At 35.9% G+C, this 16,098-nt stretch overlaps 1 pseudogene; it reads right to left on the bottom strand.

The window, feature by feature from the left end:
- Positions 1-2,303: 2,303 nt before the first annotated feature.
- On the bottom strand, positions 2,304-4,777 carry LOC148865277 (receptor-like protein 6; annotated as a pseudogene).
- Between the last annotated feature and the right edge of the window lie 11,321 nt (positions 4,778-16,098).

Genomic DNA, 16,098 nt, shown 5'->3' with positions numbered 1-16,098 from the left:
ATATGTAGAGTGCAAAACCTTGTATTTTGTATTATTTTGTATGTATTTATACTATACATATTTGCATTTGTATTTTTTCCAAACTGAGCCTAACCCTCCACAGGTGGAAAAGTTATTTTGTCCATGGAGATGGGCATTACTTATATATAATAAATTAATATAAATATAACATACTGAGTTTATTATATATCTATATATATATATAAATTCATATATAATATAATATAAAAATATATTTTTTTAGAATTTTAAATATAATTATATAATTTTTTTATATTAAAATCAACAAGTATTATAATATAATTGGATTTTGATTTTAATCAGATAAAATGGAGTCAAACCTAAATCCCTATTCGATTATGTAAACACATTATCCAAATTTGGGATAATTGGATTAGAAGTCAGATTGAGCCATGGAGTTTCGGGTATCATTGATAGGCCTATCAAGGATTTACACATTTGTCCCAAAAAGGTTGAATTGTTGACTCACCACCAAATAGGAAAACATCTCCATTTTTATTGTGGCTTTAAATTTGTATAGAATTTCTATCATAAATAAAAGTAATGGCAAATTTCTTAAAGTACCTCTAAGTTTTAGGAAATTTACTAACTCTACCCCTAGTGTTTACATATTGCTTTAAAGTACACTTAAGTTTTATGACAATTGACTAAATCCTCCTTTCCGTTAGTGTCTATTAATAGAAAGATGAAAAAGACTATTTTATCCATCATTCTTCTTTAAATTTTTCAAAATGAAACATTTGATACCTTGTTGGAATTCATAGATGAGGTTTTCATTTTGATTGGAGAGGAAGGAATGTGAAGATGCAATAACCAAAGAGATGAGCTTTCATTTTTTTTTTTACTGGGAATCAAATGGGTAGAAAAAAAAAAGGTGGTGTACCATTCCAACATCACAATGAGTTTGTTAGAAAGCCTACATTTGTAGAACTTGAAGGCTAAGCCAGATTGAAAGCCACATCACTGCTTCAATACCCCAATGGATAAGTTGGTATTGGTATTAATTACTTACGTGTTATGCAAACTTGTACAACCCAATCAACTGACGGCAAATTACAACTTTAGAACCTGCACAACCCACTCTCCAAATTACACTTCGGAGAGTGGCATCTTGGAGATGCTTCAACTCTATAGACGTTTTCAGAGTTGCCCATGCCTTCATCGAAGGGCTTTAATGCCCAAACCTAAAAAAAGTGGAGTGACAGATGTTCCCTAATCTTAATTGGGTTTCTTTCAATTAAGTTTGAAAAATTTTGTTAAAGTTGGTATAAAATAAAACCCAATGACAATTCTATGTTATCATAATTCCAAAAGTTCTCTTGAGTAATCGACTGTAAGAGAACCGTTTGTTCCTTTATTACAGTTAGAGGCATCAATGGAGTTCTACAAAGAACTCAAATTTTCAAGCACTGAAGAAGAAATTTTAAAGAATAAAAGAGGGAAAAATTAACCACAAAAAGGGTAATATTGGGCTTTGAAAAAATTATATACGTCGTGTGGTGTCACATGTGAATGGATTATGAATGAACATTAACGGACGCTAATGATAGGGGAGGGTTTAGTCAATTGCTAGAAAACTTAGGGGTACTTTAAGACAATGTGTAAACAGTAATGGTAGAGTTAGTTAATTTTCTAAAACTCAGGAGTACTTTAAAAATTTTGCCCTAAAAGTAATTATTCTTTATTACACTTGTTTTTCTCTAAATTAATATCAAACTCAATGAAAGAATGAGAACTAATAACTAAATATAAGATTTAATTAATGATAGAGAATTGAATGAGAATAAATGTATTAGTTCAAATTACATTTTGTACCCTCACAATTATAGAGTGATTAAATTCAAAAATAGGGGTATTCTAGTCAAGAATAGGATTAAATGAATATTAATGAAAGTTAATAACTTGAATATAAGACATAATGATAGGGATTTAGATGAGGAGAAGAGTGGTTGTTTAAATTACATGTTTGTCCTTGCAATTAGAGAGTAACCAAATTAAAAAAATTGAGGTATTTTAGGCAAACAAAGGTTACACACTCTCTCATTCACATAATAATATAAATTACAGAAGTATTTTCTAACACAAAAAAAAAAAAAGTATGATAATAATTATATCTAGTTACATTCATGGCTGCTAAACGAAAAGGCTAACGCAAATTTAAACTGTGTAGCCAAATTAGCAAAGCATACGAAAGGCTTAGATATATATATATATATAAAACAAAGCTATAAATATAGAAAATAGAAAGAAAAGAAAACCAAATATATATATAAACCACAACTTCATCCTCCTCTTTCATTTTTCCTTCCAATCCTTAATGCTTTCTTTTGTCCAAGTCTTCTCTTTCCAGCATTGATTTGATAGAGCTGAGCGATTCTCCAATATGGTACCTGTCCCCCAATGACAACCCCAATTATCATTCCACTAGCATATCCTGCTAATACAAATTTCCAATCAAGAACAATACTTTCTGAGTCCACTATTTGTTTTGTCACCCTTGTTGAGTTGCTTTCTCCACATTTCCTTGACAATGGAACCCCACATAGTCCCAGGTTACCTTCGTATGAAGCATTGTCAAAAGTATTAAATTGGCTACCTTGTGGTATCACTCCCGTGAGGTTGTTCCATGAAAGGTTCAAGAATTCTAGGGATGTGAGATTGTGAGCTCAGGAGGGATTTCTCCCGACAGTTTGTTGAGTGAGAGATCCAATGAATCAAGCCGTGCTAGATGTGCAAGCGAAGATGGAATTTGGCCTGTAAGGTAATTCCCAGACAAGTTGAGCACTTGCAGTGAACTGAAATCCCCTATCACTTCTGGAATCTCCCCATAGAATTTGTTGTGAGAGAGATCGATCATTGAGAAGACAGTTTGGATTTGTGGATAGTCAATTTGACTTCCTTTGTTAATCAATGTCGCAGAGTAATATGAGGCAAACGGTAGCATTCCAAAAACATAATAATTGTAAGGAGTATAAAGTGAAATAGGAGTTGAATGTAGATAACCCATCTGATGTTTGTTCTTGCTGGGAATTGTTATCATCGCCTTGAAACATTTAAAATATTCTGATGGCAAGTTTCCTGTAAAATTGTTGAAAGAGAGGTCAATGATATGCAGCATGGGGAAGGCACGATTTGTTGTAGGGCTTCCAATTAGACCATGAAAGCTGTTGGAGTGTAGAACAAGAACCTTTAGTTGGGAGAGATTTCCCAACCAGAGAGGAAAAGTATCATTTATTTGGTTTCCTCCGAGGTCCAGTACCTCCAAGTCTGTACATTTAACCAAGGATTTTGGAACTTGACCAGCCAAATGATTGGTATTCAAGTTGAGCCACCTGAGATGGCAAGCATTCGTGAAAGCCTGTGGAATGGCTCCATGAAAGTTGTTCCTCCCGAGATTCAGTACATATAGGTGTGGGCTAAAATTTGATAGACATTCTGGAATCTGACCACTTAATTGGTTATTGGACAGATCAAGAACTCTAAGTTCAGTCACATCACAAATGGAGGGAGGGGTTTTCCCGGTTAGCTTATTGTCTGAAATTGAAAAGAACATGGCGTTCTTAATGACACGAAAGCTGAGGTTTCCCAAGACGGCTGATATTACCTCATTGGCTGAGTTATCCTGAAACGGTATTGGATCTTGGATCTTGTTGGAGTTAAGGTCAAGACTGATTATTGGGTTTGAGGGAAGATAAGGTATTGATAATTCAAGACCAGTTAGCAAGTTCTGGGAGAGACAAATGTCTTTTGACGAACCCAAGTTCCATAACCATTTGGGTATTTCCCCATGGATTTTAGTTCCAGAAAGGTGGAGTATCTCCAAATTCAATTGATTCCTAAGAAAATCCGGGAATTCATGAACGTTGCAGAAACTGGCATTGAAATACATTAGTTGGGGAAAGGTAGAATTATTAGAAGGGTTGCTCCTAATGGACAAATTAGAATTGTTTGAGAGGTTGAGATCAGTAAGAAGTGTCAGGTTCTGAAACATACTGAAATCCAACACACCGTTGAAATCATTGGAAGAAAGATCGAGTTGCATGAGCCATGTGAGTTGGAACAGTGACCTTGGGATTGTCCTCTTCAACCGGTTATTTTGCAGATGCAAGTAGGACAGAGAAGAAGAAGAGTAGTTTGCATTATGTTGCTGATCAAGTATGGAAGTGAACTGGTTGTCGTTAAGGTATAGAGAACTTAGTGATGGCAGGAAAAATAGGGAAGAATGGATGGCTCCCACGAGTGAATTATGTTGAAGATCGAGTTCCTCCAGATTTGGAAATGCTTTCTCATAGGATGAAGGGATTTGGCCTTTAATGCTATTAGATGAAAGGTCCAACACCACGAGTTGGGTAAGATTTGCTAGGTAAGGCGGGAGTGTTCCGGAGAAATCACAGCCCCCGAGATGTAATTCAGTCAAGAACCTAAGGTTTCCCAAAGAGTTGGATAACTTCCCATGGAACTTCGTGTATTGGACGCTCAGGCTTCTGAGGGAACTTTCTGGATGGAATTGTGGGAGTTGACCATTGAGGAGTGAATTGTATGATACGTCAATAAACTGTAGATTTGGTAATTTCAAGATGTTTTCTGGGAATTCACCGTACAATCTACAGTCAGAGAGGCCGAGAACTGCCAATGAAGTGAGGTTTTGCAAGAAACTTGGTACTTCACAATTGAAATGGTTGGAGCTAAGATCTAGCTCGGAGAGGAAATGGAGGTTCAGAAGGGACGCATCCATGGGACCTGACAAGGGACGCATCCATGGGACCTGACAAGGAACAGCCGGACAAGCCCAACACGCGGAGGTTGGGCAGATTGAAGGATATGGCTTCACACCAGTCGTTGTTGACATGTGCTGACATATTCAGATTGTCGAGGCGGCGGAGTCGCAAAATGGGAGTTTTGAGCAAGATCTCTGATGCAGGGGTTTACCAATTCCAGGGCGTAATTGCCAGAGAGGTCAAGAGAAACCAGGTTGGATAGTTGCAAGATTTCTGGTGGGACTCGGCCAGAAAATCTTGAGTGAGATAGGTTTAGATGGGTGAGACGGGGGAGGGAACCAATTCGGGATGGGATTGCTGAGAGGTTGAAATCATTATTAGCAAGGCTGAGTGTTTGGAGGTGATGAAGGTGGAAGAGGCTACTGTTGGAATTGATAAAGCCTGAAAGCTGGCTGCTAGCCAGGTCTAGCCCAATGACATGGCCGGTGCTCTGGTCCCATGTGACACCATCCCAGGAGTAACAGTCTTTGTTGGGCCTCCATGACTGGAGCTTGGAAGAAGGTGAAATCCAAGAGACAAGTGGGTTTATAGTGAAGCTGTGTTTTAGTTTTAGCAAGGCCGAGGTCTGGTCGCTAAGGCACAAATTGTTCTTGGTGGGAATTGAAGGATCAAAGGCTTGAGTTGGTGAATCAAAGAAGAGAAGGAAGCAAGAGATGAGATACAGCAGTGAGAACATCCTTCTGAACAAAGAGAGCCGCTGATGACTTGAGTTGGGCGTATGGCCGTATGGGTGAGAGGATCTAGCTTTATAGTTTATATTTTTGGGAAAATTCTAGATTAATACTCTGTATTTTTTGTTGTAGTGCCACTTTTCCCTCAACTTTAAAAGTAACATTTTAGTAACTGCTATTAATCAATCCATTAACCATCCGTTAAGTGTCATTTGAAAAGACACAAATACCCTTCAAGTGTCATCTAATTCTCTTTATCAATCATCCAAATGTTAACAAAAAATAAAGTCTCAAATCCTTGTCTCTTCTGTTCAAAAAAGTTGGAATCACCACAGAATGCCCATTTAACGGTATTTCTGTTTTTTCAAATGGAACTTAACGGCTGATTAAGAAGCTACTTAATGGCAGACACATTTTGAAAATTTAGATACTAAATTATTGCATTTTAAAACTCAGGAACCAAAATGACACTAACCAGCGGAGATTTTTGTATACTTATAACTGACGAGAGAGGGCAAATTTTTTCCATTGTCATGGCCCGACTGTCACGGCATGGCCGTGATATGTTTAATTTCCTCGGCTTACCGTTAGCACTACGGTAGTGTAATTTTTTCCATTGTCTTAGGTAGGTGCAAGTCAAGTCAATCTCACATCAATTTGGTTGGAATGAGGTCTGGGTGAGGAAAGTATCTAACTTCACCTGTTGTGTGCTCACATCACTGGGTATCAGGGTCTAGTTCTTTTTTCTCCTTATATATTGTTCTAGGTGTGATCGGCTGCAGGCATTAAATTATTTCTTTGGTGATATATTGTAGAATCTCTTTTTCTCATTATCTAGAAGACGAATTGAGACTAGAATTTTTTAGACATAAAAGGCTAAAACTACGTTTGTCTTGATATAGTACCTTCTTGAATACAAAATAGGTGAGAGATGTTTACTACACTGTTTTTAAAATCGGACCAGAAAAACTAGAAACCGGTCACTGTTTTCCTCTAAAATCGTTTTTCCTCTAAAACCGTTGATGGTCAGTAAATCGTTGAACTGGCCGGTTAACTGTTCGAACCGTTTGAACGGTATTGATCGTTTTCTAAATTTTTATTTATTTTTTGTTAGAACCGGCCGGCCGTTTGGATCGAACAATCGAACCGTTCGAACTGGTAACCGGACCCCTGACTGGTTCAATCACCGGTTCGTTTTTAAAAACCATGGTTTACTATGAAATATTCTTGTATATAATAGGTAATATAGTGATTAACATATACAAGGAGTGTTACTGTTGAGCAACATGGTTGGTTTTGCATTTGAAAACAAAAACAGCTGCACATCAGCAAAATTATATTGTCAAACACCCCACCCCATAGGGAACCAATTAGTTCCAACTTTTGTAAGTAATATTCTCTAATACCTATTAATTAATTACTTCTTTAGAAAAAAATTTATATATTATTAGATTGGTCAAAGCTCTTGCAGCACCATGTCCTTCTGGTATCATTGATTTTTACCAACTTTTATGAACATAGAAACAAACTGTATAGAGAGGATGCATTGTATTAATCCAGATTTGCTCCATATACAAAGCGAACACTCGTAGCCACACATCGGGAACATCTCCGATGATTGTATGTTATTATTCATTGGGAGATGTTTCCAATGCACAATTGGGATATGCTATAAGGAGCACATCCGGATCCACACTGTATTGACTCTTTTTCAAATCCTTTCTTATTCTCTATTTATAGAAAGTAGATTATAAGATAATCTTTCACAACTCTTTGTTTTTATTATAATACTCTAATTTAATTATAAGCATATAATGTCACTTTAAAGAAACACAAGTTTTTATTTACATTGTTATGTAAATTTATATTGAAAATACATTCTAATATCTAATTGGAAAAATCTATGATATGGGAAAGTCATGGTAAAGGAAGAGCTTTGACCAATCAAAGCAGCCCCACGAATTTTGATGAAATACCACTTAATTGCATGGTTACCTCTTTTATGATACCAATTGATTAACTATAAGTTGTGTTAACCTTATGTCTTTTAATGATAACAAAATCATTGAGAATACTAATTGTGTAACTAAGTATGTAGCAAATCTTTAGTATGTTTCTTTGTGTAAAAAATGTATTAAAAGCTAGAATGCTATTAAAGATGAGTGGAACCTTTGTTGAGTTTGTTGCTTGTGTTCCAAAGACATTTATACCATCATCATCTCTCCAAGTTGAGGAGCAAGCAATTCAAGCATTAAGGATACAAAAGAACTCAAATGCTTTTGGAGCTAATCAAAGAGGATAACGTCTCACCAAGAAGAAGACTACATCAAACTATGTTCAATTTGTATTTGTATCTTAGGATTTTCATGTAATCAATTGTATAGTGCACTCACTATATGCTTAACAAAACTAAACTCATTATAATCAATATTAGAAACCATTAACTTGAATAAGTTTGGTTCCTAGGATTCCCTAAGCTTAAATAAGAAGATTTCGTTAGGAAAATACATGTTAAAGCCAACGGAAGAGTTTCCAAACCCTTAAATAAGAATGTCCAAGGTTTCCAAGTATTGTGTTGTTTATCAAGCAACATTGGCTTGATTGTGAGACATAGTCAAGTACCTCATACAACACAGTCAACTAATTGTGATAGTCGAGGCATAAAATGCCAGGATTGTAAAGCATAGTTGATTACCCTAGTAAGTATAATAGAATAACATACATGTTGGGGGAAATTTAAATCATTACTAAAGAAGGAAATAATCCCTTCATTGGCTAGAAAACGATCACTTGCTCTAATAGAGGAATTCAATTTACAACAAGCCAATCAAGAGGAATCAAGAGAAAAACAATTTATGTTTTCCTTGTACATAGTGTATAGTTGTTTTTAAAAGAGACCAAATTAGCTAGAGTCATTTTGTTAAAGAGATCCCCTGAGCTTCAATAGTGTTAGAGGTGACCTCGTATAATCTCCCCCATCTACTAGGAGTCTCTTTACTGAGTTGAGTATCTATTGATTACTTTAGCAACTGAGTTTAATTTGAGCTTTGTATTGAATATATACCTATTGAAAGACCTCTCTTCTTGCAAACCTACTTTAGTGCTAAAGACAATAATATGTTTGAATAGGTAGGTGTTTGCACCATGAATGTCTTATTTGCACTTGTGAGCACCCAATTGACTTAGGGTTCACTCCAAGGATAAAATCCTATGAAGCTGCCACCCGTCCATTGGAAAAAGCATGGGAGTGATGGGCCTCCAAAACTCGAAAACTCCAAAAAACAGACTCTTACAACTCAATTAGCAATTCTAGGCATCTAATGGGAGGGAGAGGGAAGGTATTAGGCATCCCTCTCCCTTGAATTGTGTAGAATACTATTCCCACCAACTCTTAGAGAAAACCCTCATAATTTCACAAAAAAAAAAAAAGATAGCATTCAAGAATGAATTGCAAGACTTGGAGATTAACTCTTATAAATCTTTTAAAATTTCCCATTGAAGCAAAGTGAGGTAGGGATCTCCTCTCCCTTTTTTTTATCCAAAGTGATTTTCTACAAGCGACACCCCTTTTGGAATCCCTGGAGAAGAGAAAAGTAATTGGGAGATCTCCTCTCAGTCTTTTTTTATCTTCCATAGGATTCCCACTAGTGGATGTCTCTAGATAATCAATTTTCAACTCCTACAATCCACTAAATACAAGAAATGTAAATTTATCCAATGTAGTTCAATTCTACACTAAGAGAATAGAGAGGAAGAACATGATCATGTTAAGGAGGGAATCATTAAAACAACTAGAATACAATTTGGACAAGAAGCAAGTAGCACCATTCTAAAACTGAATTTTCACAATCCTACATTACTCCCCACAATTGGAACAAACTAGAAAAGAGAATAGAGATAAAGAGAAACTAATGAATCTAACAAACTGAATTCATACATACATATCCTCATGTATTCTAAAAAAAATAAGATAAACACTCCAAAACACAACATATATCAGTTCGTCCTAGGACATTTACTGCACAAATGCATAAAAGAAAATTAGTAAAAACATGAGAAATAGTTGAAATACTAATCTACATTGGAGAGGTTGCAAAAACACCTTTGTCTAATTTTCTTAGAAGCTGTTAGGGAGCTATATGGGAGAACTTTTTAAGGATGAATGGATTGAGAATGGTGGTGAGACTTCCCACACTTTTGACAACAAGGAGGACTTGAAAATGTAATAATACATTGGCACTGAAATGAATTTGGTTCTCCTTCCTATCTCTTCTTCTTTCATCTTGCAAGCTACCACTGAACTAAGAACAAGGGGGGCTTCTATTCTTTTTTTTTTCATTCTTTTCTTACTAACAGAAATAAAAGGAGAGAGGATGGAGTGTAGAGAAAGAGAGGAAGAAATGGTACAATGTTTCTGAACCATCGTTGACATGGACGGTCGAACCGTTCGGCCAAAAATTGTACAAGCAATTGGTTTCGTTTCACCCCTGACTCATTCTTGAGTCAAAAACCGTTGACTTCGTCAGAAAACCGCTAACCCAAACAATCAAACTATCAATTCATTTGTCCCAGACAGCGGTTCTCGGTTTAAGAATGGGAAGAAACTTTGACTCTATGAGTTTGAGATCTAATATCCAGAGAGAAGAAGAAGAAGAAGAAGAAGTGGAAGAGATCTGAGAAAAAGTTTCATTTTTTCTCAAATCTGAGATCTGAGATCTAAGAAAATGCAAAATCGATCTCAGATCAGATCTGAGAACTCGTACCTTAGATCTTAGATCTATCATCTGTGTTGGTACTGTTGTCACCATCTCATCGTCGCCGTCGCCATCACAGGTTAAAATCAAATCATTCTCCTCCTTCTTTTTCCCTCTTTCTTTCCTTCCTTTTCTTTCTCCCCTTTTCCTTTTTTTTCCTTTCTCCTTCATTTTTTCTTTCCTTCTTTTCTTCTTTCTCAGCCAACAAAAACTCTCTTCTCCACTTCTCTTTTCTTATATATATGTATATATAACTATTTGCTATTTTGCCCTAATGCAAACCACTCGAACTGTTCTACCCGGACGGTCGAACCACTGACTCGAAAACCGGTAGCCAGAACAGTTCCATTTTCGGGTCAATTTTTTAAACCTTGAAAGGGTTTTGGTTGGAAAGGCCTAGAATGTGTAAGAAGTAAGAAGGAAGAAGAGAGTTTGTTCCTTCTTCGAGACATTGGAAAGGGTGAAAAATGGTTTGGTTCAAATTTGGAGTGGAGAGGAGAGGGGGGTTTGTCTAGGTTTGAAGTTTTGGTTCTCTTGGAGTCAAAAAGGTTGGGTTTCTATTCTTGTGTAAGTCCTCTAAAGGAAGGAAGACTTGCACTTTTATAGAAGTGGATGGGGAGTGTTTGGAAACTTCCTAAAATATGTAAGATTGCCTAGGGTTTCTAAAGATGAAAGGGTTTCATCCTAAGGCCAAAATTATATGGGGAAAAGGTTAGGGAAATCTAAGGGTTTGGAGTGTAACAAGTGGTGGTCTTTTGCAAATTCCAGTGGTTTTCGGACTTGTAGAGAGGGGTCTAAGGTGTAATTTCAAAGACTTTAAAAAGAAAGGGGCTTGTTAAATGCCTAAGATTGATCTTGAGCTTCCCATGAAAATCTAATGGCTAGGGGAGTGGGATATGTCAAGGGTCAGGGTATCTTTGTGAAAACCAAAGTTATGTGGGGAGGGACCAAAAAACAAAAGAAATATAAAGGGGCCTAAAATGAGTGGACGTCCAAGATTAAAGGATCCCCTCTCATGGAGATCTAATGGTGGGGAATTAGGTGTTCTAGTCTCTAGGGAGGAATGATTAACATTCAAGGAAATGGAATCTCAAATTTTGACACGGGTAATAGGGGTATTTTCATATGAAAACTTCATGAAAAAAGGCTTAGGTGGGGTTGGGTCCTTTGGAAGGGATTGGAGGTATTAAAAGTGTTGGGTCGAAATTTGAGATTTGTAATCTCTTTTGATAAAGGGACAAAATGGATATTTTGGGTCTAAAATTTGGTGGATGGTTGATCAAAAGGTTTTAGGAGGGTGATTAAGTGATTAAGCGATTTGACATCCAAAAGAAGAAGAAAAAAAAATTAAGTGATTAAGATACTTGGTGAACCATCTATAGATGTGTTAGTAGGAACTTGCTTTGCCCTGTTTTGAAGTTGAGAACTAGAACTTGAAAGTTAACCGTTTTGGAAGGAAACAAAGTTTTTACACAGTTGGTTAGAAGGAAGGTTTACTAAATTTAATTTTATGATGGTTGAAGCTCGGGAAAAATGGATGTGATGGTCAATCTAGAGTGTATAGACAAGATAATAATCAAAGGAAGGGCTCTAATAACAAGTCCTTGTTAAATATGTCAGAGAGAAAGAACCATACCATCGCAAATCGCTACTTTCAATATAAGACGAAGGATGAAGGATTAAAGGCAGACTACACCACTTGTACCACTCATTTGGCTAACAACTGGATGTGGTGCCTTGACTCTGGACCAAGGGAATCTAAAGCTTCATTCTAAGCATACCAATATATACCAAATAAAGATGGTAAACAACATAGGTTTGCCAACGGTTCAACTATAAGGTTTAATTATCAATTAATTATAATTAAAAATAATAATTATAAAATGACAAAAATTTTCATATTTAAAATAAATTCTATTTAAACTGTAATGATATTTAAATTAACATTAATTACATTTTAAACTATAATTAATAGTAATTATATTTTCACTTTAAATATTATCAATGGTTCAATTATGAGGTTTAATTATCAATGAATTGCAATTTAAAAACATACTATAAAATGACATAATAATTATTATTTTGAATGAGTAATAATTTATACTAAAATTTTAAAATAAATTATATTTAAATTAATAGTAGATATATTTAAACTGTAATTGTATTAGTATTAGCACTAATTGTATTTAAACTATAATTACATTTAAGTTAACAATAATTATATTTTTAACTACAATTAACATGTTTTTCTCAAAATTTTTTATATTATGACAATTCTGAATAATTACAATAATTAACTAATTGCTTTGTCATGTAATTATTCAAAAATATTGCTTAATTATTAATACTAAGCATTTATTGAAAATAACACAAATTATTGTAATTCTTTTCATTTATTAATAATTATTAAAATTTATTAATTAATATTAAATTATTTAACAATAACTCTCATTAATTAGTTAATGTGAAATTAAATTTAATTTCAATAAATTAATAACTTCTCAAATTAATTCAATTTTAAATGAAAAGTATCATTTAATTGTTCAAAATTATACTTGAATGCCAATAATTATTGTGTTTAGTAATATTTGTTGAATTATTTCTCATAATTAAATAACTAATAATAAAATAAACATCAATTATTAGAAACTTCCTAAATTAGTGGATCTGAAAGGGAGTCTCCTTATAAAAGGGAGTGGGTCATGTAGATGTAGCAAGTTGAGACAATTAGAAAAGTTATAAAGGAGAGACAGTAGGATCATAGGGTTGGGGAAGGGAGAGACACCTAGATCTATGACTAGCATCTCCTTCCTTTAGTTTGATCTTCAAATTGACTACGTCATCTTATCGCCACCAACCTAGAAACAAATTATCCCCTACTCATTTCAGTTGGAGATCACAAATCAAAGGCAATATACATTGCAACAAAACAACAACACTTAATCATAATAGACAAAACAAACCCAATTGATAGAACACAAGAGAACCGGATTATATATAAGGATTTCAAGCATCAAAACATCCTATGCGAGAGCAATCTAAACTTGAATCAAGCATAAAAGATTGAAAAGAATGATTAACATCATCATCAACATGAATTTATTAACCAGGAAGAAAAATACAATTATCAGCTAGGAACAACTTGAAAACTACCAATAGATTTACTAAAATATATTAAGATCCTAAGAGAAAATGATGGTAGACTTGGGTTAAGATCGAGAGCTTATAAGACCAACTCTGTCGACTCCTTTTCTCCTCTTCAAATCCCTAATTTAACATAGCAAATGAATGGGCTAATTAACCATGGTGATGGGCTTACCTGGACTGTATGGCCTGAAATCGATCAACAGAACAGGAGGACTTCAACGATTTCAATGTTGTGAGCTGCTGCTTATGTTGCAAACTCTATGCCATCAGTGGGGAAAAATAGAGGGCTGGGAGGTTCAATAGTGGAGTAGAATGGGTCATCAGTGACCAAACGTTCAAAATAGATCAAACATCAATGGGGTTCACCAAATCCGAGTTGAAATGAGGGGGTTGCGTGACGTCGGTGGTAGCTCTCTGCTCGTCGCCAAGAAGACAATGAATGTTGGAGGGAGATTCAAAATTTCAAGAATCTCTCTGATGCAGTATCCTTGGAATCTCTGCAAATCCGGCATAATTATAGTGAATTGCCATTGGAGCTAATGTTAATTTTGGCAAGAAATCGCTGGTTGCTTTTTAGGTCATTGTTTCATTCTGGGTTGTTATTGACATTTCCATTTCTGTTTCTTTCATTGGTTATATAATTGGTTGTATTACCTCTGCAGAATCATGAATAAACACATTGCTATACTTCTTCTTCTTTTCAAAATTCTCTTTTCTCTGCTCCTATGCAATTTCAAATTCCAGAGAACTAGATCAAGCTGGCATTTCATGTGATCTTTCTCTAATTCAGATTACACCTAGCAGCTTGAGTGGTTTACGATTGCCACGTAATCCTAAACCACATCATTGGTATCAGAGCCCTTTGATCCATTGCTCCTAACCATGGCAGATGCAACACGCCAGCAGACCTCCATTCGTGAGGTAGAAGAATCCTTAACCCAAAGAATGAATGAGTCCAATGCTCGGATAGAGAACATGACCGCTGGATTGAGGGATATGATTGTAGCGTTGGCCAATCAACAATCGAGTGGAAGACATGAGGAAATTGGTGAAAACTCCAATAGAGGAATTCAACAGAGTGAGCAAGGGGAACAATTACCTGGTAATGTTAATGTTGTTCATAACTCCTCCTTCTTGACTCGACTAACTAAGGTAGATTTTCCTAAATTCAGTGGTGAAAATGTCAACGAGTGGCTCTGTGACCAGTTCTTCTCCCTTAATAATACCTCACCCGAGGCCAAGGTTAAGTTGGCTTCAATTCACATGGAGGGAAAAGCTCTCCAATGGCATCATGCTCTAATGAAGGCTAGAGTTACTATAGAGCCAATGAATTGGGAAGATTATGCCAAAGCGGTGTCGGATAGATTTGGCCCCGTTTATGAGGATTCGATGTCTGAACTCATGTCATTAAGACAGACTGGCACAGTTGAGGAATATATTGATCGATTTGAAGGAATTCTCACCAGAGTCGAATTAACTGTTGAATATCAACTTAGTTGCTTCCTTACTGGTCTTGAGATGGAAACACAGATGCAAGTCCGCATGTTCAATCCCAAATCTGTCCAAGCAACTAGCCAAATAGCCAAGCTCTATGAGACCTCTCAAAACTATAAATGCACAAAGCCTCCAAAAACAAAGAACAATTATCCATTTCCTAAACCACTAGCCTACAATCCATCTACAACCAAAACTAGTTTACCCCTACCTGAACCACAAAGAAAATAGAACCAAGTTTCCCTAAACCCCAAATTTTACCCCTTCTTGATAGACTACCCCAAACATTTATAGCAGTTGAAATGGCAAAGAGGAGAGCTAAGGGGTTGTGTATGTTTTGTGATGAAGTATTTACCCTTGACCATCAACTTAAGCATAAGAGAGCACAGCTGTATGTAGTGGAATTAGAACGTGAGGAGAAGGAGGAAACTGTTGTAGTTGATGTTAATGAAGGTGAGGCAATTGCTAAACCTTATATCTCAGTTAATGCCATCAATTGAACCCACATTTTCAAACGATGAGGGTCGTGGGCTATCATGGAAAGAAACCACTGCATATCCTGATAGACAGTGGTCGTGGGCTATCATTGATGAGTAGGTGGTAAAGAAGCTAGGGTGCATATTGGAAGCTATGAAACCTATGGCAGTTGTTGTAGCTAATGGGAATAGAGTGTTTAAGACAGCCATTTGCAGACAATTTACTTGGCAGCTCCATAGCACTACCTATACAACGGATTGTATGATCTTGCCGCTAGGATTTTGTGACGTGGTACTAGGGATACAATGGTTATCTACTTTGGGACCCATACTCTGGAATTTCTACCAGCTCATGATGGAATTCAAGGTTGAGGGTAGGAAACATGTGCTTAGAGGTGCCACTCCTCACAAACTTAAATCTATTGATAGTAAGCAAATGTCCAGAATCTTAGCTCAAGGGAGTCAGCTTGCACTTTTGCAATTATCCCCTACAGATGTTAATCATGATGTGGTAATGCCATCTCTTTTTTCTATCTCTTGTGATGATAATTTGTCTGTTACTATTGCACAATTGTTAGAGAAGTATGTTGGTATATTTGCTGAGCCCACCGATTTACCTCCTTCTAGAGAGGGTTTTGATCATAGAATACCTCTCGAGCCCAGTGCTTTACCTGTGAATAAGAGGCCTTACCGATACCCTTCACTGCAGAAAACTGTGATTGAAAAGTTAATGAATGAAATGCTTGCTAAAGGGATA

This window comes from Nelumbo lutea, chromosome 3 (assembly GCF_056320005.1).
Source record: "Nelumbo lutea isolate HS-2025 chromosome 3, American lotus-T2T, whole genome shotgun sequence".
NCBI lineage: Eukaryota > Viridiplantae > Streptophyta > Magnoliopsida > Proteales > Nelumbonaceae > Nelumbo > Nelumbo lutea.
Note: the sequence above shows the minus strand (reverse complement) of the source record. Positions and strands in the feature narration are given on the sequence as shown.